Source organism: Mauremys mutica, chromosome 9 (assembly GCF_020497125.1).
Source record: "Mauremys mutica isolate MM-2020 ecotype Southern chromosome 9, ASM2049712v1, whole genome shotgun sequence".
Classification (NCBI taxonomy): Eukaryota; Metazoa; Chordata; order Testudines; family Geoemydidae; genus Mauremys; species Mauremys mutica.
Genome location: NC_059080.1, coordinates 498,409 through 519,647, shown reverse-complemented (window position 1 = coordinate 519,647; position 21,239 = coordinate 498,409). Strand labels below are relative to the sequence as shown.

At 53.7% G+C, this 21,239-nt stretch overlaps 1 protein-coding gene across 6 annotated transcripts in view; it reads right to left on the bottom strand.

Moving 5' to 3' along the window:
• The window catches only part of ZMYM3 (zinc finger MYM-type containing 3), a 66,880-nt gene that overhangs the window by 45,454 nt on the left and 187 nt on the right, over positions 1–21,239 (bottom strand). Inside the window, exons 1-3 of one of the 6 annotated variants that reach the window (XM_045031430.1) lie at positions 20,404–20,883; positions 18,638–18,719; positions 12,968–13,108 (exon numbers count right to left, since the gene is read on the bottom strand). The gene's annotated coding sequence lies outside the window, so the exon portion shown is untranslated. Of the gene's footprint in view, positions 1–6,392; positions 6,496–7,070; positions 7,176–12,967; positions 13,109–18,213; positions 18,327–18,637; positions 18,720–20,403; positions 20,884–21,239 lie in introns of those variants that run through there. The other 5 variants (XM_045031432.1, XM_045031434.1, XM_045031433.1 and 2 more) reach the window with 5 other exon arrangements.

Below are 21,239 nucleotides of genomic sequence, written 5' to 3'. Positions count from 1 at the left end.
CAACAGGTACACCAGGTAACTTGCACCCAAGAGTTTTAAATGAATTGGCCAAGGAACTCTCTGGACCAGTAATGTTAATTTTGAGTAAATCTTTAAATAATGGGAAATTTCCAGAGGACTAGAAAAAAGCTTATCTTGTGCAATATTTAAAAAGAGCAAGGAGGACACTGATCTCAAGCAAAATAATGGAACAGCTGATAAGTGACTCAATCAATAAAGAATTACAGGATGAGAATATAATTAATGCCCTGTCAAACAAACTGGATATTATTTTTTGAGACTATTACACGTTTAATTGATAAGAGTAATTGGGGGACACAACACCCCTAGAGTTCTGAAAGGCATTTGACTTAGTACCACACAACATTCTGATTAAAAAATTAACACTATATAATATTAACATAGCACGTAATAAGTGTACTAAAAACTGGCTAACAAATGATACTCTATTAACATTTTGAGATCTATCAGTGAAAGACTGTGTTGTGAGAAACTGGTTCTCAGCCCAATGATACTCAATATTTTTATCAAGGACCTGGAAAAAGTAAAAGGTTACTTACCAGTAACTTGTTCTCCATGAGTCAACTCTGATTTCACACTTGTAAGATTGGCACCCCCTTGTCTGAGGGGCTGTCCACTGCGGCTGCATGGCCTTTGACATTGACATTCAGTTTCATAACTCATATCAAGGGAGCACAGCCCCCAAACACATTAGTTCCTTCCTATCTGCCACCAAGAGCATTAGGGAACTGTGGTGTGTGTGGTCAGCCCTGCAGATCAGGGCTAATCCCCTTGGTTTAAATAGTTATAGCTCAATTATTACTGCTGATAAAGTTAGCAGAAGCCATTAAGGTTGATGGAGTGGTATGAGGGGGACAAGATCACTGTTACAGAGAAATCCACATAATTTGGTAAATCAAACTCCATGCATTTTAATACAACCAAATGCAAGGCCCAACATACAGGAACAAAAGTGTAGGTTATACTTACAGGGTGGGGCCTGTATCTGGGAAAGCTGAGCCTCTGCAAAGGATGTTGTAGATAATCAACTGAACATGAGCCCCCATTGCAATGCTGCAGCTAAGATGGATAATGCCATTATTGGTTGTTGTGGTGATGTAAATGACTCCCCACGGCCATCAGGCAAGGTGGTGATACAGAACTCCTTTGGTCACAACCAGCTCCAATTTGACAAGCCTCTGAGGCTTGTCAGGTCTTGGGGTTGGCCCTTAAAAGGGAGGAATCCAGGCCAGTTGAGGGGACACTCTGAAACAAGCAGACCTGGAGCACAGGGCGCCCAGCCCAGGGCACTAGGTTACTGAAAGAAAGGCTTGAGCACGCTGCCTGGCCTAGACTTTGGAGAAAGACGACAGAAAAGAAAACCAGCCTTTGTTGGAACCCCTGGGACTAAGCCTTGGCTTTAGCTATAGGGGCCAAGACTTCCTTTGGGGATCTGAATGACTGGCTTCCTCTTATTGGCATGAAGCCCCGAGGGCGATGGAAGTATTTTCTTTTTCATTTGGACTGCTCTGTACCCACCAAAGGGGGTGGACTTAAGCAGCACAGATGAAGGAACATCCAGAAGGGGATTCCAGGTAACGATGTAGGAGGTAAGTGAAATGCCCTTCCCCACTTCAAGGGTGCAACTGGGGAAATGTAGCCTTTGACAGATGTAGAAACAGGGAGAGCAGGAGGAGGGAGTGGCATTCCCTATGTATACGGCACTGGTGAGATTACTGCTGGAATATAGGGTCCAATTCTAGTGTTTACACTTTTAAAAGGACATTGAAAAACAGGCGGATTCAAGGAAGAGCCATAAGAAGCAGTCAATGTTTGGAAAGCTTGCCTTCCAGTGAGAGACATAAGGAGCTCCATCTATTTAGTTTATTGAAAATTAAGTTAAGAAGGGACTTTATCACAGCCTAGAAATATTTACATGGGGAAATTTCTGATAGCAGATGGCTCTTTCATCTGGCAGACAAGGAAGAACAAGATCCAATGGCTAGAAGCTGAAGTTGGACAAATTCAAACCGTAAGTAAGGCACAAATTTCTAACAGCACCGGTAACTAACCATTGGCCAACAGAGATTCTCCATCATTTGCAGTCTTTACATCCCCATTCAGTGTCTTAAGTTATTGGACTCAATGCAAGAATCACTGGGTGAGGTTCTCTGGCCTGAGTTATGTAGGAGGTCAGATTAGACGAGCACAATGGTCCGCTCCTGGCCTTTGAATCTGTACCAATCTTCTAGTTCATATGAGTCTAAATAGCAGCCATCCATGCCATGATCCCTCAAGCCTGTGCCCCGCCCCCCCAAATATGCAGCTGAAATTGTCCACACAATGCGGGTCATCCCAAGTTCTCTGGAAAACACCATCACGGGCTTTGCCACAACTATCAGTGCCAGGGACACCAGCACCAAGACCAGAGTTTCTTGCACCTGGAGCACCAAACTCTTGGGGGTTCAAGCCTCAGTCTTGGTGCAGTTGTTACTCTGATTCATCAACTGATCGTACACCTGCCAAGAGAGAGCAACAGGATGGCCTGAAGTCAGCATTGTAGGCTTCAGGATAGTTTCACAAGAGCAGGAGTAATCAAGCTAGGTTGCCCAGAATATACCCAGAAACTTTATCCTCCTCCCTGCTTCAGTCAAGTGAATGCAGGAGGGTGAAATCCAGAAGCCTTAAGGCAGAGCTGTCCAGAGTTGGGGCTTTGACAGGGGGTGTCAGAAAGCCCAACTTACAGGGCCACTCTGGGATGCCTCAGAGGGCTTGAAGGCACTTCTCACACCTCTTCACCACTCAGGTACATCTGCTGATGTGTCCAACACCTTGGCACTAGCGGTAAACTCTGAGGCAGACAATATCAGCATGCTCAGCAGCCTGTGACAGATTTTTGAGCACAGGAGAAGCCTCCTGCCTCCTTGTTTTCCCTTCTTCTGACGCCAACAGCCTCTGCTGATACCTATGTCACCTCTTTGCCAAGTGATGGCAGATATTAGGGCTTTGCCCATTAGCTTCCCAGTAGAGAAGTGAATAATATGGAATCTGGGTGTATTCTAAGTGTAATTTTTTTTTTTTTTTTTGCATACATACACCAGCCCCGGAACAGAAATGCAGGCAATCCCCTTTTTCAGGAATATCAGCCCAACTCCAATGCCTGATTCCCAGAGAGAAATTCTGTCAAGAATTGACCCCAGTCAGAGACCAAGGCAGAAAGCAAACTCTCCTGCAGCTTGCACAGCTCCCTCTCCAAGAACCACTGCCTCTACCCAGAACCTCACCTGTAAAACAAACACTATCACAAGCATTTATTCGCAGACCAAAAACCTGCCACCAAAAGACACCTGCCAAAACAATACCATACACAAAAACAGGGCTCTGGGAGCACTAAGTGAAGAACAAGCATCAAACAGAGAGACACGCTGAGGTGGATGACGCTCAGTTTCAAGACACCAGCCAAAAGATAAAAACAGGTATTGGAGCCCTGGAAAAGGCCAAAGAATAGTGGCTCCTCAATGCCAAGGAAGTTGCCAAAACATGCACCACCATGCCAACATGTCCAGGCAATGGCCTCAAAACTTCCCACAGATGACCACAGCTGCCTGGAAAGCAGTTTCCGACACAAACCACCACCAGATAAGTATAGCTGAGACATGGGGAAGAGCTGGAGTGCTGGTTTGATGAGGTGCAGTCCCTGAAGCAAGCTCATTTACTAGCCATGGTGTTGAACATTTGGAGACATTTATACTCCGTGGGGATAGCAGACAAAACTGCCAGTAAGCAGCCTGGCACTGATGCCATGCTGTTTTCTAGGGCCCCAAAACCTGAAGAGCTAGGAGAGGGTTCTAACCAGTCTCGAGCTAGGAACCAAAGACCCATCAGTGAGAATCCAGCACAGATCGGGTTCTTAGAAAAGGAATTTTCTCCCCACATGCAGGTGTATACAATTGGCCACGGGCATTACAGGGAATTTTAACCTTTCCCAAGAGCATCAGGAATTGGCAGAAGCAGGATGCTGGTTTGGATAGACCAGTGTTTTCCACCCCTTTGGTAAATCCTAGGTTTCTCTTCCTTTATGTTGATGAACTTCAAGTATGAGCTGTGGCCATGGGATAGCCACAGGAATCTGCTGGTAGGGTCCATGCCCATCAACCAAGAACACTTTTCATTGGGGAAGGAGGAAGAGGTAGAGGATGGTGTGTCTTAGGCCAGATCTATACCAGCAAAGGGCTCCTAGTGTGAACTCAGCTATACCCTCTAACCCTGAGAAAAACAAGCTAGACTAGTAAAAGTGCAGTTTTGCCACTGTACCTACCCTACAGGCTGCTGCCAGTACAGCTATATCAGTCAGGGATCACACCACTTCACAGCCCAAACTCATAGCTCCAGCAGAAGTCTGTAGCCTAGACACAATCTTAGGCTTCTCTCCCACCCACTCCATTTAAAGCTATAGGACCTAACTTTGGTCCTTTGTCCCAGATGCCAGATTTTTATTGGGAGTCTGGAGTGACCAGCTGTTTGGGTGGGATTGTTACACTGCATCCCTGCCCCCAGCAGCCGGGGGAGAGAGGGGGGAAGCAGAAATGACTGTAGGCGCAAAGGGAACTTGGAATGGGGCCTGGCTTGTGAATGGGCAAGAGGCATGGCTGGAGCAATGGGGTGCAGCTTGGTTTGGCTTTTGCTCCATCAACCCCAGAGGGCAAATGTGCTAGTGTCCCTTTCAAGATGAGAAATGAAGCTAGGATGGAGCTGACGACAAAGTCATGCTCTAATCAGGAGCTTTGAATCTGAGAGGTAGTTTGAGGGAATGGCAGCACGGTTTACAAGGAAGAAGCAGAGTGATGAGACGTGAGCGAGCTGCAGGCTAGAACCAGAGCTGGAACAACACAACACATCAGGAAATGAGAGGAAGCTTCTACTGGGGCATGGCTCCTTCTCCCTTACTTAAGAGGCTCATCTCCACTCTGCATCCCAAAGCCATGCACCATACCTCATCCCACAAGACCACTCCCTGCAGCCCAGAGCCACATCTCAACCCTTACCCTGAACAAGCCCACGTGGCAGGTAAAACACCATCTTCACCCCACAGAGCCATACCTCCTCCCATCAACAGCCACAGCCCACTCCAAGCAAGCATGTTCTGCAGGCACCACCAGCAGACATGTCCCACCACAACCAATCCAACAGCAACCTCCAGGCAGAGCTTTGCCCTGCCCCACCCCATTCCCCCTCCCCCAGGCACACCCTCTTGGTAGAGCTGTTGCTTTAGGGGCACAAAGGCATCTCCTCCTTTTTCCCCACTCTAGGGCCCACAACATAGCTCAGGAAGAGGGAGCTGGAGTCTAATGTGACTCCTGCATCAGCAACAGTATTTTTAGGCACTTTCAAATGCAAACTTTTTATTCTCATGTGTGGAGAGCCAAGCACATGGGACACTCTGCAGATACAGTGTCTGCAGGGCATGCAAACCAGGTGGCAAAGAGAAGGGGAAAGGGCTGTGGAAAAAGCCCTGCTTGACTCTGGTGTGGAAAAAGGTATTGGGAAAACAAGCTCAATAGGTGTAAATGTTCCGATCCCATTTGGTGTCGGAGGGAAACAAGAAGCCCCCAAGGCCAAAGCACAACCTACAATCAACCCCATGGGCAATGCGCCATCTTAGCTGGGCTAACCAGAGGCTTGCAGGGCTTCTAATGACTATGTCAGGACATGGGGGTAGAAGAGACACACTGTATTTCCTGGAGACCCAGAGCAAGCACTCAACGCCAGCACAGCCTGGTCTGAAATTCTGGCCAGTGGGGCAGGGGACCCGAACTGCCCCATGTGCCAACAGGCATCAACACTCAGCTGCGGCCACCTGCCACCAGCACAGACAGAAACACTCCTAGAGACAGCGCCTCACCTGCTCCACCCTCTCTCCATAGACCCCTACCACCTTCTCTCCCACTTCCCTGTGACACGGGTACCCTCCCCCGCCCTGCGCTCCCAACCCTCTTCCCCCTCCCCCATAGCGGCTCTGCACATATATGCTCCCTCCCTCCCCCCTGCGCGGAAAAGGGGGCGGGGTCGGTGCGCGCCCCCTCCCCCCTGCGCGGAAAAGGGGGCGGGGGGAGGGTCGGTGCGCGCGCCCCCTCCCCCTGCGCGGAAAGGGGGACAAGGGTAGGCGCGCGCCAGTCGCCGTGCCCAGGAGGGGCCCCTCCCCCCAGGGGCCCGGCCCCTCTCCCCACGGGTACCCCAGCCCCGCCCCCACCCGAGAGCGGAGGCAGAAGGCGCCCTGCAGGCGAAGGCTGGAGCCGCCACCCCTTCCCTATCGGGGACCGCACCGCCCCGCAGGCCGCGCTAAGCCACCGCAACCAATGAGGACCCGCCCCCAGCTCGGCCGCGGCTCGTACCTGGCTCGCCGCGCCGCCCGCACTGCCCGGAGCCCGGATTCGGGTCGCGGCCCCTTTAAATGGAGGCGCCGCTCCGAGCCCTCAGCGCGCTGCAGCCCGAGGGGGGGCGGGGGCGACTCCCCATTGGCTGCGGCGGCAGGGGGGCGGTTCCCTATTGGCTGCGGCGGGGCTTGGGCTCGCGAGACTCCTTTTCAGTGGGCAGCCCCGAAAACCCGGGGCAGATTCCAGTGTCCGGGATCGGAGGCAGAGCCTGGGATCTGCAGGACGGCCCGAAAACGCGGGGCGGATTTTCGGAACGGAGGCTAAAGCCCAAAGAAGCTGGAGCATAGCCCAGAATCGGGGCAGCCGGGCCCGGTGAGGTACGCTGCCTCCGCAGCTACCCCCCATGCTCGCTTGGGGGTGTGAAATCCCGGCGCGGAACCCGGGATCAGGAACGGCACCGTCTGCATCGTCCCCTCCTGGGGGCTGTACGCAAAATGCGGAACGGATCTGCCGCCAGAGCGGGAGCACCGGCCCCCCCCGGAGCCGTCTGCCCCGTTAACCCTCTCGGGCCCGGGGGAGGCCGCTGCGGAGTGGGCCCCGCCTCGGGCCCCGCGATGTCTGGCCTCGGCCCCGCGCGGCCCTACCCTGCGAGCGCGCGGGGGGCGGCTCCCGGCCCCGGCCCGCTCCGGCCCCTACCTGCGCCACTCGGGAGCCGCCCGGCCCGCTCCGGGCTCCGCCACCGCCTCCCTGGAGCTGGAGCGTCTCCCCCGGGCGGTGAGTGACAGCGCGGCCGGGCGGGGCTTCGGCGGGGGCCCGGGACACGGCACCGCCCCCGGGCTGGGCTGCGCCCGGACCCCCGCCCGCTCCCGGGCACCCGCCCACTCCATGGCCCCCTCCCCTCACTAACACCCCCCGCCCCCCACGGACACCCCCACTGCTCCTCCCGCGCCGGGCCCCGCCCACTGCCGGGCACCCCCCCATGGCCCCCTCCAACACCCCCCGACCCCCACGGACACCCCCACTGCTCCTCCCGCGCCGGGCCCCACCCACTGCCGGGCCCCCCCATGGCCCCCTCCCCAACACCCCCCTCCCCACACTCACACCCCCACTGCTCCTCCCGCGCCGGGAACCGCCCACTGCCGGGCACCCCCCCATGGCCCCCTCCCTTCGCCCCCCATGGCCCCCTCCCACCCCCCCCGCCCCCCACCGACACCCCCTCCGCTCCTCCCGCGCCGGGCCCCCCCCACTGCCGGGCACCCCCATGGCCCCCTCCCCAACACCCCCCTCCCCTCACTAACACCCCCACTGCTCCTCCCGCGCCGGGCCCCGCCCACTGCCGGGCACCCCCCAATGGCCCCCTCCCCAATACCCCCCTCCCTTCACTAACACCCCCACTGCTCCTCCTGCGCCGGGCCCCGCCCACTGCCGGGCACCCCCCCATGGCCCCCTCCCTTCACTAACACCCCCACTGCTCCTCACGCGCCGGGACCCGCCCACTGCCGGGCACCCCCCCATGGCCCCCTCCCCAATACCCCCCTCCCTTCACTAACACCCCCACTGCTCCTCACGCGCTGGGCCCCGCCCACTGCCAGGCACCCCCCATGGCCCCCTCCCCAACACCCCGCTCCCCTCACTAACACCCCCACTGCTCCTCCCGCGCCGGGCCCCGCCCACTGCCGGGCACCCCCCCCATGGCCCCCTCCCCAACACCCCCCTCCGCTCACTAACACCCCCACTGCTCCCCCCGCGCCGGGCCCCCCACACTGCCGGGCACCCCCCCATGGCCCCCTCCCCAATACCCCCCTCCCTTCACTAACACCCCCACTGCTCCTCACGCGCTGGGCCCCGCCCACTGCCAGGCACCCCCCATGGCCCCCTCCCCAAATTCCCTCTCCCCTAACTAAGACCCCCACTGCTCCTCCCGCGCCGGGCCCCGCCCACTGCCGGGCCCCCCCCCCCATGGCCCCCTCCCCAACACCCCCCTCCCCTCACTAACACCCCCACTGCTCCTCCCGCGCCGGGCCCCGCCCACTGCCGGGCACCCCCCCATGGCCCCCTCCCTTCACTAACACCCCCACTGCTCCTCACGCGCCGGGCCCCGCCCACTGCCCCCTCCCCAATACCCCCCTCCCCTCACTAACACCCCCACTGCTCCTCCCGTGCCGGGCCCCGCCCACTGCCGGGCACCCCCCCATGGCCCCCTCCCTTCACTAACACCCCCACTGCTCCTCACGCGCCGGGACCCGCCCACTGCCGGGCACCCCCCCAGGCCCCCCTCCCCAATACCCCCCTCCCTTCACTAACACCCCCACTGCTCCTCCTGCGCCGGGACCCGCCCACTGCCGGGCACCCCCCCATGGCCCCCTCCCCAATACCCCCCTCCCTTCACTAACACCCCCACTGCTCCTCCCGCGCCGGGTCCCGCCCACTGCCGGCCCCCCCCATGGCCCCCTCCCCAACACCCCCCTCCCCTCACTAACACCCCCACTGCTCCTCCCGCGCCAGGCCCCGCCCACTGCCGGGCACCCCCCATGGCCCCCTCCCTTCACTAACACCCCCCTCCCTTCACTAACACCCCCACTGCTCCTCACGCACCGGGCCCCGCCCACTGCCGGGCACCCTCCCATGGCCCCCTCCCTTCACTAACACCCCCACTGCTCCTCATGCGCCCACCCCCGCCCCCACGGACACCCCCACTGCTCCTCACCCGCCACCTCCCCTCACTAACACCCCCACTGCTCCTCCCGTGCCAGGCCCCGCCCACTACCGGGCACCCCCCATTGGCGCCCTCCCTTCACTAACACCCCCCCCGCCACCCACGGACACCCCCACTGCTCCTCACGTGCCGGGCCCCGCCCACTGCCAAGCACTCCCCCCATGACCCCCTCCCCTCACTAACACCCTCCGCCCCCCCACGGACACCCCCACTGCTCCTCACGCACTGGGCCCCGCCCACTGCTGGGCACCCCCCCATGGCCTGCCTCCTCTCACTGACACCCCCACTTCTCCTCACCCACCAGGCCCCACCCACTGCCAGGCACCCCCCTCATGGCCCCCTCCACTCACTAACACCCCTGATTCTCCTCACCCCCTGCCCCCCACGAACACCCCCACAACTCCTGACCCGCCGGGCACCCCCCCATAGTCCCCTCACTAATACCCCTGACTCCCCTCACCCCCCACTCCCCATGGATACCCCCACTTCTCCTCACCCACCGGGCCCCGCCCACTGCTGGGCACCCCCCCCATGGCCCCCTCCACTCACTAACACCCTGAACTCTCCTCACCCCCTGCCCCCCATGGACATCCCCACCGCTCCTCCCTGCTCCACTGGGCCCCGCACACTCCCAGAGACCCCTCCTCCCTACAGACACCCCCACTTCTTGTAACCCGGGTCCTGCCCACTGCCGGGCACCCTCCCATGCAACTCCTCACCCCCAGGGCTGCCTAGAGGGCCCCCATGAGAATATAGTATTTTATAGTATTGCATTTTGTTTTTTGTGGAAGGGGCCCCCGAAATTGCTTTGCCTCAGGTCCCCTGAATCCTCTGGGCAGCCCAGCTCACCCCACTGACACCCCCCGGATCCCACCCCATTGGGACACGCCCACCCCACCACGCACATTCCCAGGGACCCCTCCCCCTTACAGACATCCCCATCTCTCCTCAGCGCCAGACCCTGCCACACCTCCATTGGGGCACACACACACACACACACACTGGGGACTCTTCTGCCCCATGCCCATGGGTCCCCTCCCCCAGGGACACCTCATGCACACCAGATCCCTGCTGGGCCCTGCCCATTTATGGAGACCCCCCCAGGACCTCTTCGGACCCCTGCTCCACTGGGACCTGGCCACTTCTGGCACCCCCCATCAGGTCCACTCCCCCCTAGAGACACCCCCAGCTCTCCTCACACCCCCAGACCCCCACCCTGCTGGGCCCTCTCAACCCACAGTACCCTCACCTCTCCTTATACCCCTGGGACTCACCCACTCCTCCCTGGTATTCCCCATCCCTCCTCACCCATAGTCCCCCTCCCACCATGGATACCCTCACCTCTCTCTCAGCCTCGTAAACCCCCATCCTGCCTGGAACCCCCCCATTCCTCACCCACACCCTGGACCCCTATCCCCCAGGGACCCATCCCCCTTCTACCCCAGCGCCCCCAGACACCCCAATGCCCTCCAGGGACACATCTCCTCTCACACATCCCTGTGAGGGGGACCCACCCCCTCATGGGGACCCCCATCCCCCTATACCCCATTCTACACAGTCCCCCTCCCCTCAGAAACAACCCCACATCTCCTCACACATACCCCTGGACCCCACAACCTAACTCTGCCCCATCCCCCAGGAACCCGCCTACTCCCAGACACCCTCTTCCCCCTACCCCCACACTCACTCTCTCTCAGCTGTCCCCTCCATCCCACGTCCCTTTCCCTCACAGCCTGCCCTCAGGGACAACCCCTTCCCTCACACCCCCTCATCCTCCCCATTCTCCTAGGGACCCCCCAGTAACACCCCATCCCCCCCTCACACCCTCCGAGACACCCCATCCCTCCTCTCACACACCCCATCCCCCAGACACCCTCCCGCATCTCCTCACACATCCTGCCCCCATCGGACTCTCACACACACACACACAACACCTCACTCCCCCCAGGGACACCCCTCCATCTCCTCTCACACATACACACACACACACACACACCCCTCTCTCTATGAATAGCCCCATCATTCCTGGACCCTCCCAGGGACTACCCACCACTTCATACACACACTCCCCTCTGCCTCTGAGGACCCCCCACCATGCCCTACCCCCCCACACACACTGCCCTGGACACCCCCATCCCTTCTCACACCACTCCCCCACAAGGATTCTCCATCCCCTCACACAAACACACCCTCTTCCCCAGACATGTCCCATACCCTCTCATACACACAGCCCTCTCCACCAGACACCCCATCCCTGGAGGACCCCCCCACACACCATTCCCTCACACATCCTCCTATCCCCTGGAGACACCCCCCCATCCACTCATGCACACACACCCCATCTCCTGTGGACCTCTCCATCCCCTCACACACACACACCCCTCTTCACCTGGACACCCCCCTCAGAAACACTCCCCATTCCCCCCCACACACATACCCGTCTCCCCCCAGGACACATCCCATCATCCCTTCTCACATCTTCCAGCCCCCCAGACACATCTCGCCTCCCTCCCCCACACATACCCTTTCCCCTGGACCCCCCCCATCTCCTGGGGATCCCTTTGTCCCCTCTCACACATCATTTCTCCCCAGACACCTTCCGTCCCCTTACACAACCTCTCTCTTCAGAGACACTCCCCTCCCCCACCCCACCTTGGACCCCACCCTCTCCTCCACCATGCCTTGGGGATGGCCCCATTGCCTTGCACGCCTCCCTGGTACACCCCTATCCTCTCTCTCTCTCACACACACACAATCCTTTCTGAGCACTATTGTTTCTTGTCCTCCCTCCTCCACTGAATCCTCCACTCCTGTCCTTCCTCATGAATACCCCCATTCCCACACATGAAAACCCCCATCCACTCTCTCACACACCCATCCCCTCTGGATGCTATTATTTCCTGTCACCCCCACCCCTCACACACATCCATTCCCTTCCTTACCCATCGTTTGGTGTACCCACCTCCTCTCCCCTATTCTCATGGGTACACCCCCATCTTCCCCCATCCATTCACCCATCCTCCCCTTGTACACTCATCCATCCTCCTGGTACACCCACCTCCCTTCACCCATCTGCCCAATTCCACACAATCCAGTACTTTTCACATGCCCTCCTTATTGATTCTCCCGAGATTCCCATGCACCCCCTCAATTTACTTCTTGGAACACCCCCCATCCCTTCACCCATCCCCCACCCCTCACTGATCCTCCCTATCCTCTCACACACACCCTTCACCACAATTCCACACATCTTTTGAGATCCCGTCCATCCTCTTCCCCTTGATTCCAGCTGAGATCCACACATGTGCCCTCAATTTACTCCTTGGAATCACCCTCATCCCTCCTCACTCTAATCCCCTCCCAAGGACACTCACCTGTCCCCTCAATTCCCAACCCACAACTTCCCCCCATCCTCTCACTTGCTTCCCCACTCCTTCCCTGGGGAACCCCATCCCCTCACCTAACATCTCCCCCTCCAATTTCATGCCCCCAAGGGGGGTAACCCAATAGGGAGTCACAGTGAGAAATGGCTGCACTGCAGGCACCAAGAAAGTGAGGCAAGGAGCTGGGACTGGAGTCAGAAAGGCAGAGGGCAGTAATAGGATACAGGGAGGAGGATGCTGGCTGAAGCTGCAGGGAAGGAAATGGATTTTAGCTGCAGTGTGTTAGATGGAAGAAGGGAGAGGAAGGCTGAAGAAGAGGCGATTACAGGAGTCCAGGCCAAAGAGAACCAAGGCATGACTCTGGGTTGTGGAAGCAGAGATGAAGAGGAAGAAAATGTTTAAAGATGTGATAGAGAAAGACAAGATAACTTGGACAGGAGCAATGGGTAGAGTCACAAGATAACCTGCTTCACCAGCAATGCCAGCTCACCTACCTGTCCATCAGCTTCTCACACCTTCCATGCCACTCCTTTTTCACTGAACGCCTCCCTCAACTGATCTGGATGGCCAGTAACTGCCCTCTCCTGCTTTAAATCTCCACTCAAGTCAAAAAGAAATCTGCCAGTCAGTGTCAGCTGAGATGAGGGGGAGAAAGGAAGAAATAATTTGCAAGATAGGAAAAAATACTTGCTTTATAGTATGTATATAAACAGTGTATCCCTCTATCCCCACCCTTCATATGACATATGTCTTAGATGGTAAGCTTCATAAGGCAAATTACTCTCTCCTTACATTTGCAGTACAATGAGGCCCTGATCCTGATTTTGACCTCTGAGGCCTATTGCAATGTAAATATTAAATTATATAAAAAAACCTGTCAGAATATTAAGGTTGCAAAGTGAAACACTCAATCTAGGAAGCACCTGTGCATCCTTAACACTGGTCCTTTGTGTATAGTACTATTAAACCCCAAGAAAGAGAGGGCCTCAGAGTAAGAGAGGGGTCTATGGTGAGACTCAGGAGAATAAGAATGGAGAAGAGACTTTTAGACATGGAGAGGAAGAGCAGGAGGAGGGGATCAAGGAGGGAGTTGGAGAAAAGGAGGTCAATGCACTGGGCATAGAGAACTCATTCATAGAATATCAGGGTTGGAAGGGACTTCAGGAGCTCATCTAGTCCAACCTCCTGCTCAAAGCAGGACTAATCCCCAGACAGATTTTTGCCCCAGATCCCTAAATGGCCCCCTCAAGGATTGAACTCACAACCCTGGGTTTAGCAGGCCAATGCTCATTCAAGGAGCTTTAATATGTAGGAAAGAAGTGGGGTGCTAGAAAGCGAATTGGGATCACAGAGAAGTTTCCTCAGGGGCAGCAGTGCCCAAACCATGATCTATGCATAACTTAATTGTTACATTCTCAAGAGAGCTAAAATATATAAATACTTCCCTGAAGTGATTTTCACCTCTTTGTGTTTTACTTATTTACACTCTAGCCAGTGGTTCAAAAGCTATGGGGCTGGTCTCCCAAAGAATGTGTCAAAGGAGGCAGGAGCTGTGTGGGTTTTTTGTTTTTTTTTTTAAATAGCTCTGGCTGTCAAGCCACCCACCCCACCCCTGTAGCTTGTGCTCCTGAAGAAGGGCTGTGCCCACCCAGGAGGCGGGGAGAGCCAGAGCCCCACCCCCAGGGGCTCAGACTCTCCTTGCCCTCCCACACATATCCCTCCTCTGGAGGGGTGGGGCTCTGACTCTCAGTCCTGGGGTGGCGGCAGCAGCACAGAAGTAAGGGTGGCAATGGGGCACTAAGTCTGTTGTGAAAAGTGATATTGACAAATATCACTTTTCACATGGCCACTCTTACTTCTAGGGTGCTGCCTTCAGAGCTGGGTGCCCGGCCAGCAGCCACTGCTCTCTGCTCTGCCTTCAGAGCTGGGTGGCAGTGTATGTACTGGGAGGGAGGGGCATAAATGACTACAGACACAAAGAAAGGGGGCCCTGATCAAATATATTTGAGAACCACTGCTCTAGACTTAGAACAGTGTTTGTGTGTATACAGACGCATACACACAAATGTAATCAGATGGAGATAATAGTTGTAGTTACCACTGGTATGTTATGGGGTTTGAAGGTACAGGCAGCTGGGAAGGAAACTGATCGTGTCAGAGGAGATGGGTCTGTGCACATGGGATGGGAGCTAAAGCCTAGTGATCATCAGTGGGAGAGAGATGGGGGGGATGGGTAATGGCCAGTAGGAAGGAAAGTAAGGCTGGGCAGCCTCCAGTGGGAAGGGAAGTAGGGCTAATCCAATGGTAGAGCTATGACCTGGCAATCACTAATGGGGGGGAAGTGTCCATTAGACAATCTTTCTAATGAGAAGTTGGTTCCATGTAATGAAACATTAGGTGAAGTAGCAGCATTCTTGAAGGTGGAAGAAAGAAAATGAATAATGGTGATGGAAGGAGTGAGAAGGGGAGACAGGTGGGGATCCAGGATTGGAGACAGTTAGAAGCTAGGAGACCTCACAGGTGAACACAAAGTTCACGGTAGCAAACACTCAGGTATGTGCTAGGAACCCCCATTGTACAGTCTCATAACTTTCTGAGAAATGCCTCCAGCCTTTATTAATCTGAGTAGAAACAGATTTTTTCTATTTAAATAGTATTTAAAGTTCAGTTATTGTCAACAAAATATGTGCATCCAAATCAGTGCTACTGCCTTTGGGGACCACATAAGCTTATTCTATGTTTTAGTTGTGTTGGTTTTGTAAGACTTGGGAGAAGGCACCATACTCCATTCTGAGCTGATTTAAGATGGAGTCACCGAGAGCTGATAAAAATTGAGCCCACTATAATAGAATAAGAATCTAACACCAGGCATGCTGGGAAGAAATCGAACTCTATTTCCAGTCCCACCTGATCTGGGTCAGTGTTTCAGTGGTCACATGGCAATAGTCATTATCCACTGATACCAGTGGCTGGTATTACACCCACAATGCTATATTTACGGTCACTCTTCAGAGTCTAAGTCTATGTCCACACTAGCAATTTGTCGGATAGGGTTGTGGAAAAAAAACAAAACACCCCAACCAACATAAGTTTCACAGACAAAAGCACAGGTGTGGATAGCGCTATGTCGGTGAGAGATGCTGCCGACATAGCTACTGCTGCTCATTGGGGGTGGTTTAATTATGCTGATGGGAGAGCTTTGTCCCATCAGCATAGAGCAGCTACACAGGAGATCTTGCAGCAGTGCAGCTGCACCACTGTAAGGTCTGTAGTGTAGACATAGCTTAAGACTTCTTTCACTCAACAAAATCCCCACGATGGCTAAAGATGGGATTTTCAAAAGCACTGGACATTGCCGTAACTGCTCCCATTTAAGTGAACGGGAATGTTACCATTTGTTTCACTGGGAATGGGTAAGCCAATACCCTTTGGAAAAATCCCACTCTAATTCTGAAAGTTCTAACCCTGGCCTACAAGTGTGAGCTAGGGTTGGAGAAGAATTTAAAATAGAATTTAGAGAAATGACAATCTGCTCTGAGCCTGCTTTTGGGCACCTGCTAACAAAGCTCTTCCACACCCAAAGTTGCACCAGTTTCACTAAATCAGTGTAACACCCCATCTTTAGGCCCATTCTACACTTAAAATTTAGTTTGACGTAGCTATATTGCTCAGGGATGTGACAAAACCACACTGCTGAGTTAACCTCCAGTGTAGATGCACGTAGGCTGATGAAAGCATGCTTCTGTCAACCTAGCTACCATTGCTTGGTGAGATGGTGTTCCTACACCTGCTGAAAAACCCCTCTGTCACTGCAAGCTGTGTCTGCACTATGTGGTTATGCCAGTATAGTACGCATAGTATAGACATGGCCTGACTGAAACTGGTACAATTCTGTGTTCAGACAAGCTGAAAGTTGCTCTTGTTCTGTACTGACGGTTCAACTGTGTCAGCACAGCCTAAAGCACTCCTGCCCTTTTGACTGAGCGCCACAGAAAACTGTCCCCAGCCAAACAATAGCAGTACAAAGGAGCAACTCAGCCCACCTTCAGAACTTTTAAATGTTAATGCCATTAAGCACAGGCAATTTCTCAGATCTTCTATTCTCCTGGGATTTGATCAGTGGTGCTCTCATGAAACCCCCACACATGCTGAGACATCACAGAGGTCAAGAGGAATGTCTCCTCCACTTCACGCTGCTAGTGCTAGTATTACAGAGATGGAGCCTACATGCTGGGGGATGCAGTGCCTCCTAGCTTCTCCCTTTGATGCTAGCTGCTGCTGCTGCTTATATTGTAGCAGGTGCATCTGAACACATGGGGCTTCTGTAAGACCAGCAATGACTGCTGATCTCCTGAGAATTCTGGTGAAGATAATTCTTCCCCCACCCCCCCACCTCAAAAAAAAATAAAATCAAGGAAATTAAATGCAAAAAACTCCATTAATGCAATATTAAGGCTGTGAACATAACTGCACAAGAATTAGGGAAGGGAAACGTTCCCTTTCTTGTTACAGCTAAGTCTTACTAATAGAGTATAAAATTTAGTACAAACTGCTCTTACCAGGCCTAATGTGTATTGTAAACTACGAGGTGTTCACATAGTTATATGATGCCACATGCCAGTTAGATATCAGACAAGTGGTGTGTGAATCACTTTTTCTCTTGAGGCAGCTCTGACCAAAATTACTTGTGTCAGGCTTGGTCTACACTACATACTTACTTCTGTATAACTATGTTGCTCTGGGTGTGAAAAATCCACACCCCTGAGCGATATAGTATAACCGATCTTAACACACACACACACACACACACAGTGCTATTTTGGCGGGAGAGCTCCCACCAACGTAACTACTGCCTTTCGCAGAGGTGGATTATTAAGCCAATGGGAAAGCTCTCTTCTGTTGGCTTGGAGCATCTTCACCAGACATGCTGCATTGATGCTGCTGCCCCAATGTAAATTTGTAGTGTAGAGCTGCCCTCAGTTTAGCTCTCTGTCTGAAATATGTGAGTTGGAGTTTTCTACCAGGCAGGAATGTTAAAAGTTAGCCAATATCCTGCCTCCCAGATGAGCTATCATTCCTGGCCAGGAGGCAGAGTTCTGGGAAAGCAGAAGTTCTCTTGTAGTGCTGTGGAGTGGAGCAAAGATGGATTTTCATCCTCCTCAACTCCTCATCCTGAAACTACCAGGCCAGGGTGAGCAGTAGCCCTCTCAGCATGCAAAATAGGGACTGGTGACAACATATGGGAAGTGTCTCCAACATGGGGCACTGCTTACCCAAAGTATATTAAATGGCACCTCATTTGGGGGGGTTCTGTTAATTATTTTCAATAATACCTTCTTAAGCTAGTGGTTGTCCTGTGTTACATCCCTTCCCTTTCTCTGTGTATATATTTCCTAGGAGTCTGTTTCCCACAGAGGGACACTGTCAACTTTGGGCACATCTACATACAGAATTTGCACCACATTAACTATAACTGTATGATTAAAGCAGTACCATCTCCCTAGTGTGGATGCAGTTATATTAGTGTAGAGGAGGTGCTTTTATTCCTGTACACAAAGGGGAATAACTACTTCTTTAAGTCACCTTTATAGTGGTTTAACTGAATATACAGTAGGCTTTTACTTGTTAGCAAAATAATTATAAAAGTCACATCCATAACCAAAATAGGTACATCAGCAGAAATTTCAGCTGTTGACCAGGTCTTACACATTTTTGGTTGAAAACACACACATTTCCTTACCTGTGTTTTCCAGTTGCTTCCCCTCCACCCATCTCCTGTCCTGCTGCTGCAGGCCCTAGGAGGGTTTCCCTGAGCTGAACTGTATTCCCACTACTGTCACCTTTGCTCTCCTCCCCACTAACTGTACAACTTGTGTCCCCAGCCAGATTGTGTAACCTCATCACCTTCCCTATGAACTGTGCCCACCGCCACCCTATGGAACACTCTACGCCCCCCCCCCCCAAAACAAACAAACAAACAAAAAAACCTGTACCTGCAGCCAGGCAAGATTACAAGTCTGGTTAATAAAGGTAATAGTACTGATATCACCATTGTAAAGCAGCTAAGTACTGCACAACATTCTGCTTAAAAACAAGCACTAAACACAATCAAGATGGGTCATATTAAATATATTCAGACCTAACAGATAAATATGAAAACATACCCGTTCATTAACTATTATCAACTGGGGGTCGCTCAAGCCTTGGTTCTTGGCCCAATGCTATTTAATATTTTTAATCAGTGATCTATAATATAAAATAATTGATAAAGTTTACAGATGAGACTAAGGTTGGTGGATTAGTAAATGAGGGGGACAGATCACTGTTTCAGAACAATCTGGATCATTTGTAAACTGGATGCAATCAAACTACATGCGTTTCTGACTGAGCTTGTGAAGTTCTCACACTCAGCATCTCTCTGTCTGTAACACAATCAATTCCAAAATTTCAGGGAATGCTCTAGGCATCAATGGCCAGAACTGTATTGATTTGGGGGGGGGAGGGAAATCAGAAAAATGGGGGGGGGACACAAAGCTCCTGTCAGCTCTTTAGCACAGCCAACCAATGCAAGCACCTCTGCAATGGTCTATAGATCAAACAACTGGTTGATGGCACCCATTAATACCTTCTAGCATAACAATACTCCTATTTCATTGCTGTGTATCTTCCCAACAGAGTTAAATAATTCAGGATGTCAAAATGTTAGTCTCCCAGACAGAAAGAACAACCATGAGGGAATTGGGGGGGTGTGTGTGAACACAGCCCCTGGCATGAGGGAGGAGAGAATGAGGATCCTGGTATGGGGGAAGGTGAAAATGGAGCATAAAAAGCCACTCGTGGGGAGATTGGGGAAACTTGGTGTGGGGAAGGGAGTCACACAGAGCCCATGGCATGCAGGAAAGACAAAAACCCTGTCATGCAGGAAGAGGGGAGAGATGGGGGAAGAGGCTAATGAGATTTCACACAGAGTCTCTGATGCGGGGGAAGAATGGGGGACCCTGGAATGGGAAAAGGGGGCCACACAGAGCCCCTGGCATGGTGGGGGAAAAGGGAATGAGGGCACATAACATCCCTGGCTGGGGAAGATTGAAAGACCCTGGAATAGGAGAAATGGGGGGCATAGGGGAACGAGAGTAATGGAGCACACAGAGACACTTCCGTGAGGAGGAGAATGCAAGGCCCTGGAACGGAGGGCACACAGAATGCCTAGTTGGAGAGAGATTGCGGGAAGTTGCAGCAAGTTCCTGAAATAGAGGGGGATAGGAGGATGACACCCACCCACAGATCTTGGGGACAGGGAGAATGAAGGATGCTAGTAGGAACTCCTGATGTGTGCAATGTACTTGGCCTACAGAAACTACAAAGCATGCAATCCTCTACCAATACTTCCAACACAGGGTCTTACCTCTAGAACACAGAATTTAGGTCACACTTACAGGGTCAGGGACTGTACCCTGGAACACAGTGACATCAAAAATAATGTAGGGGGCCATTGTAGGTAACCAGCTGATTATGAACTCCCAGAGCAAAGCTGTAGCAAAAAGGACTTAACACAGACCTTGGATGTGTAAACAAGGGGATATACAGTAGGAGCAGGGAGATTACAGTACCCCTGCATACCACATTGGGGAGATCGTTACTGGACTACTGTGTCAACTACTGGTGGATGCATCCTTTAGAAAGAATGCTGAAAAATTGGAGAGGGTTCAGAGAAGAGCCACAAGAGCAATTTGAGGAGTGGAATGAGTGGGAGACTTAAGATCAATCTATTTAGTTTATCAAAGAAGCTACTTGGTTGTGATCTATAATTACCAACAAAAGAGAAAATACTGAATAATAGAGGGAATCTAGCAAAGACAGAATAAGATCTAATAACTGGAACTTGAACTCAGTAAAGTTCAAATTGAAAATAAGATGCAAATTTAGTTACCTATTAGAATAATTTTGCCAAGGGATGCAGTAAAATCTCCATCACATGGAGTCTTTAAATCAAGACTGGGTATTTTTCTAAAAAGATCTACTCTAGTGGGAAATACTGAGTGACATTGACTGGCCTGTGTTACTCGGGTTAGGCTAGATGAACACAAGGCTCCTTTTGGCCTTAGTATCCTCTGCATCTCACGTCCCTGCTGCCTACCACTCAACTATGAGCTCTCTGAGGCAGGCTGGTATTTCATCCCTGGCTGCCGGGCTGTGGGATAAATGGGAGCTAGATCCACAAACAGGACTCAGGCGCTACATTGCAAACCCGAGGCCACCTAGCGGCATCCAGCCCCTCCCCGCGCTGGGTGCCCGGGCTCCCATACGCTGCAGCGGCAGAGCCAGCGCGCTGAGCCGGAGGGATGGGGCCGCCCGGGAGCCCCTAGCCCAGGGCCCCCAGGCTTAGCCCCGCCTGGCAGCTGACGCTGCTCCAGGCTCTGTGATCGGGCCGGGCCAGGCCGGGCCGGGGGCCCCCCGGGGACCGTGGCGGTGGCGGGCACAGCCCCGACCCTCCAGCCCAGCGGCCAGCGCGCCCCACGCGGCTTCCCGCCCCAGCACACGGGCGGGGCGGGGCGGGGCCGGGCCCTGTGGGCTCAGGGACAGGGAGCCCCAGCCGCCCCCACGGGGCCCGCTCCCCCTCTGCTCGCGCCGGGAAGAACGGTCACAGCTCAGCCGCGGCGCCGGCCCCCGCGTTCGCTGTAGTGCACTGAGAGCAGCCCGGGCAAGGCTTGCAGCACTGTCTCTTTAAGCATCGCCACCCTCTCTACGCCTGCGCATATGCCGGTC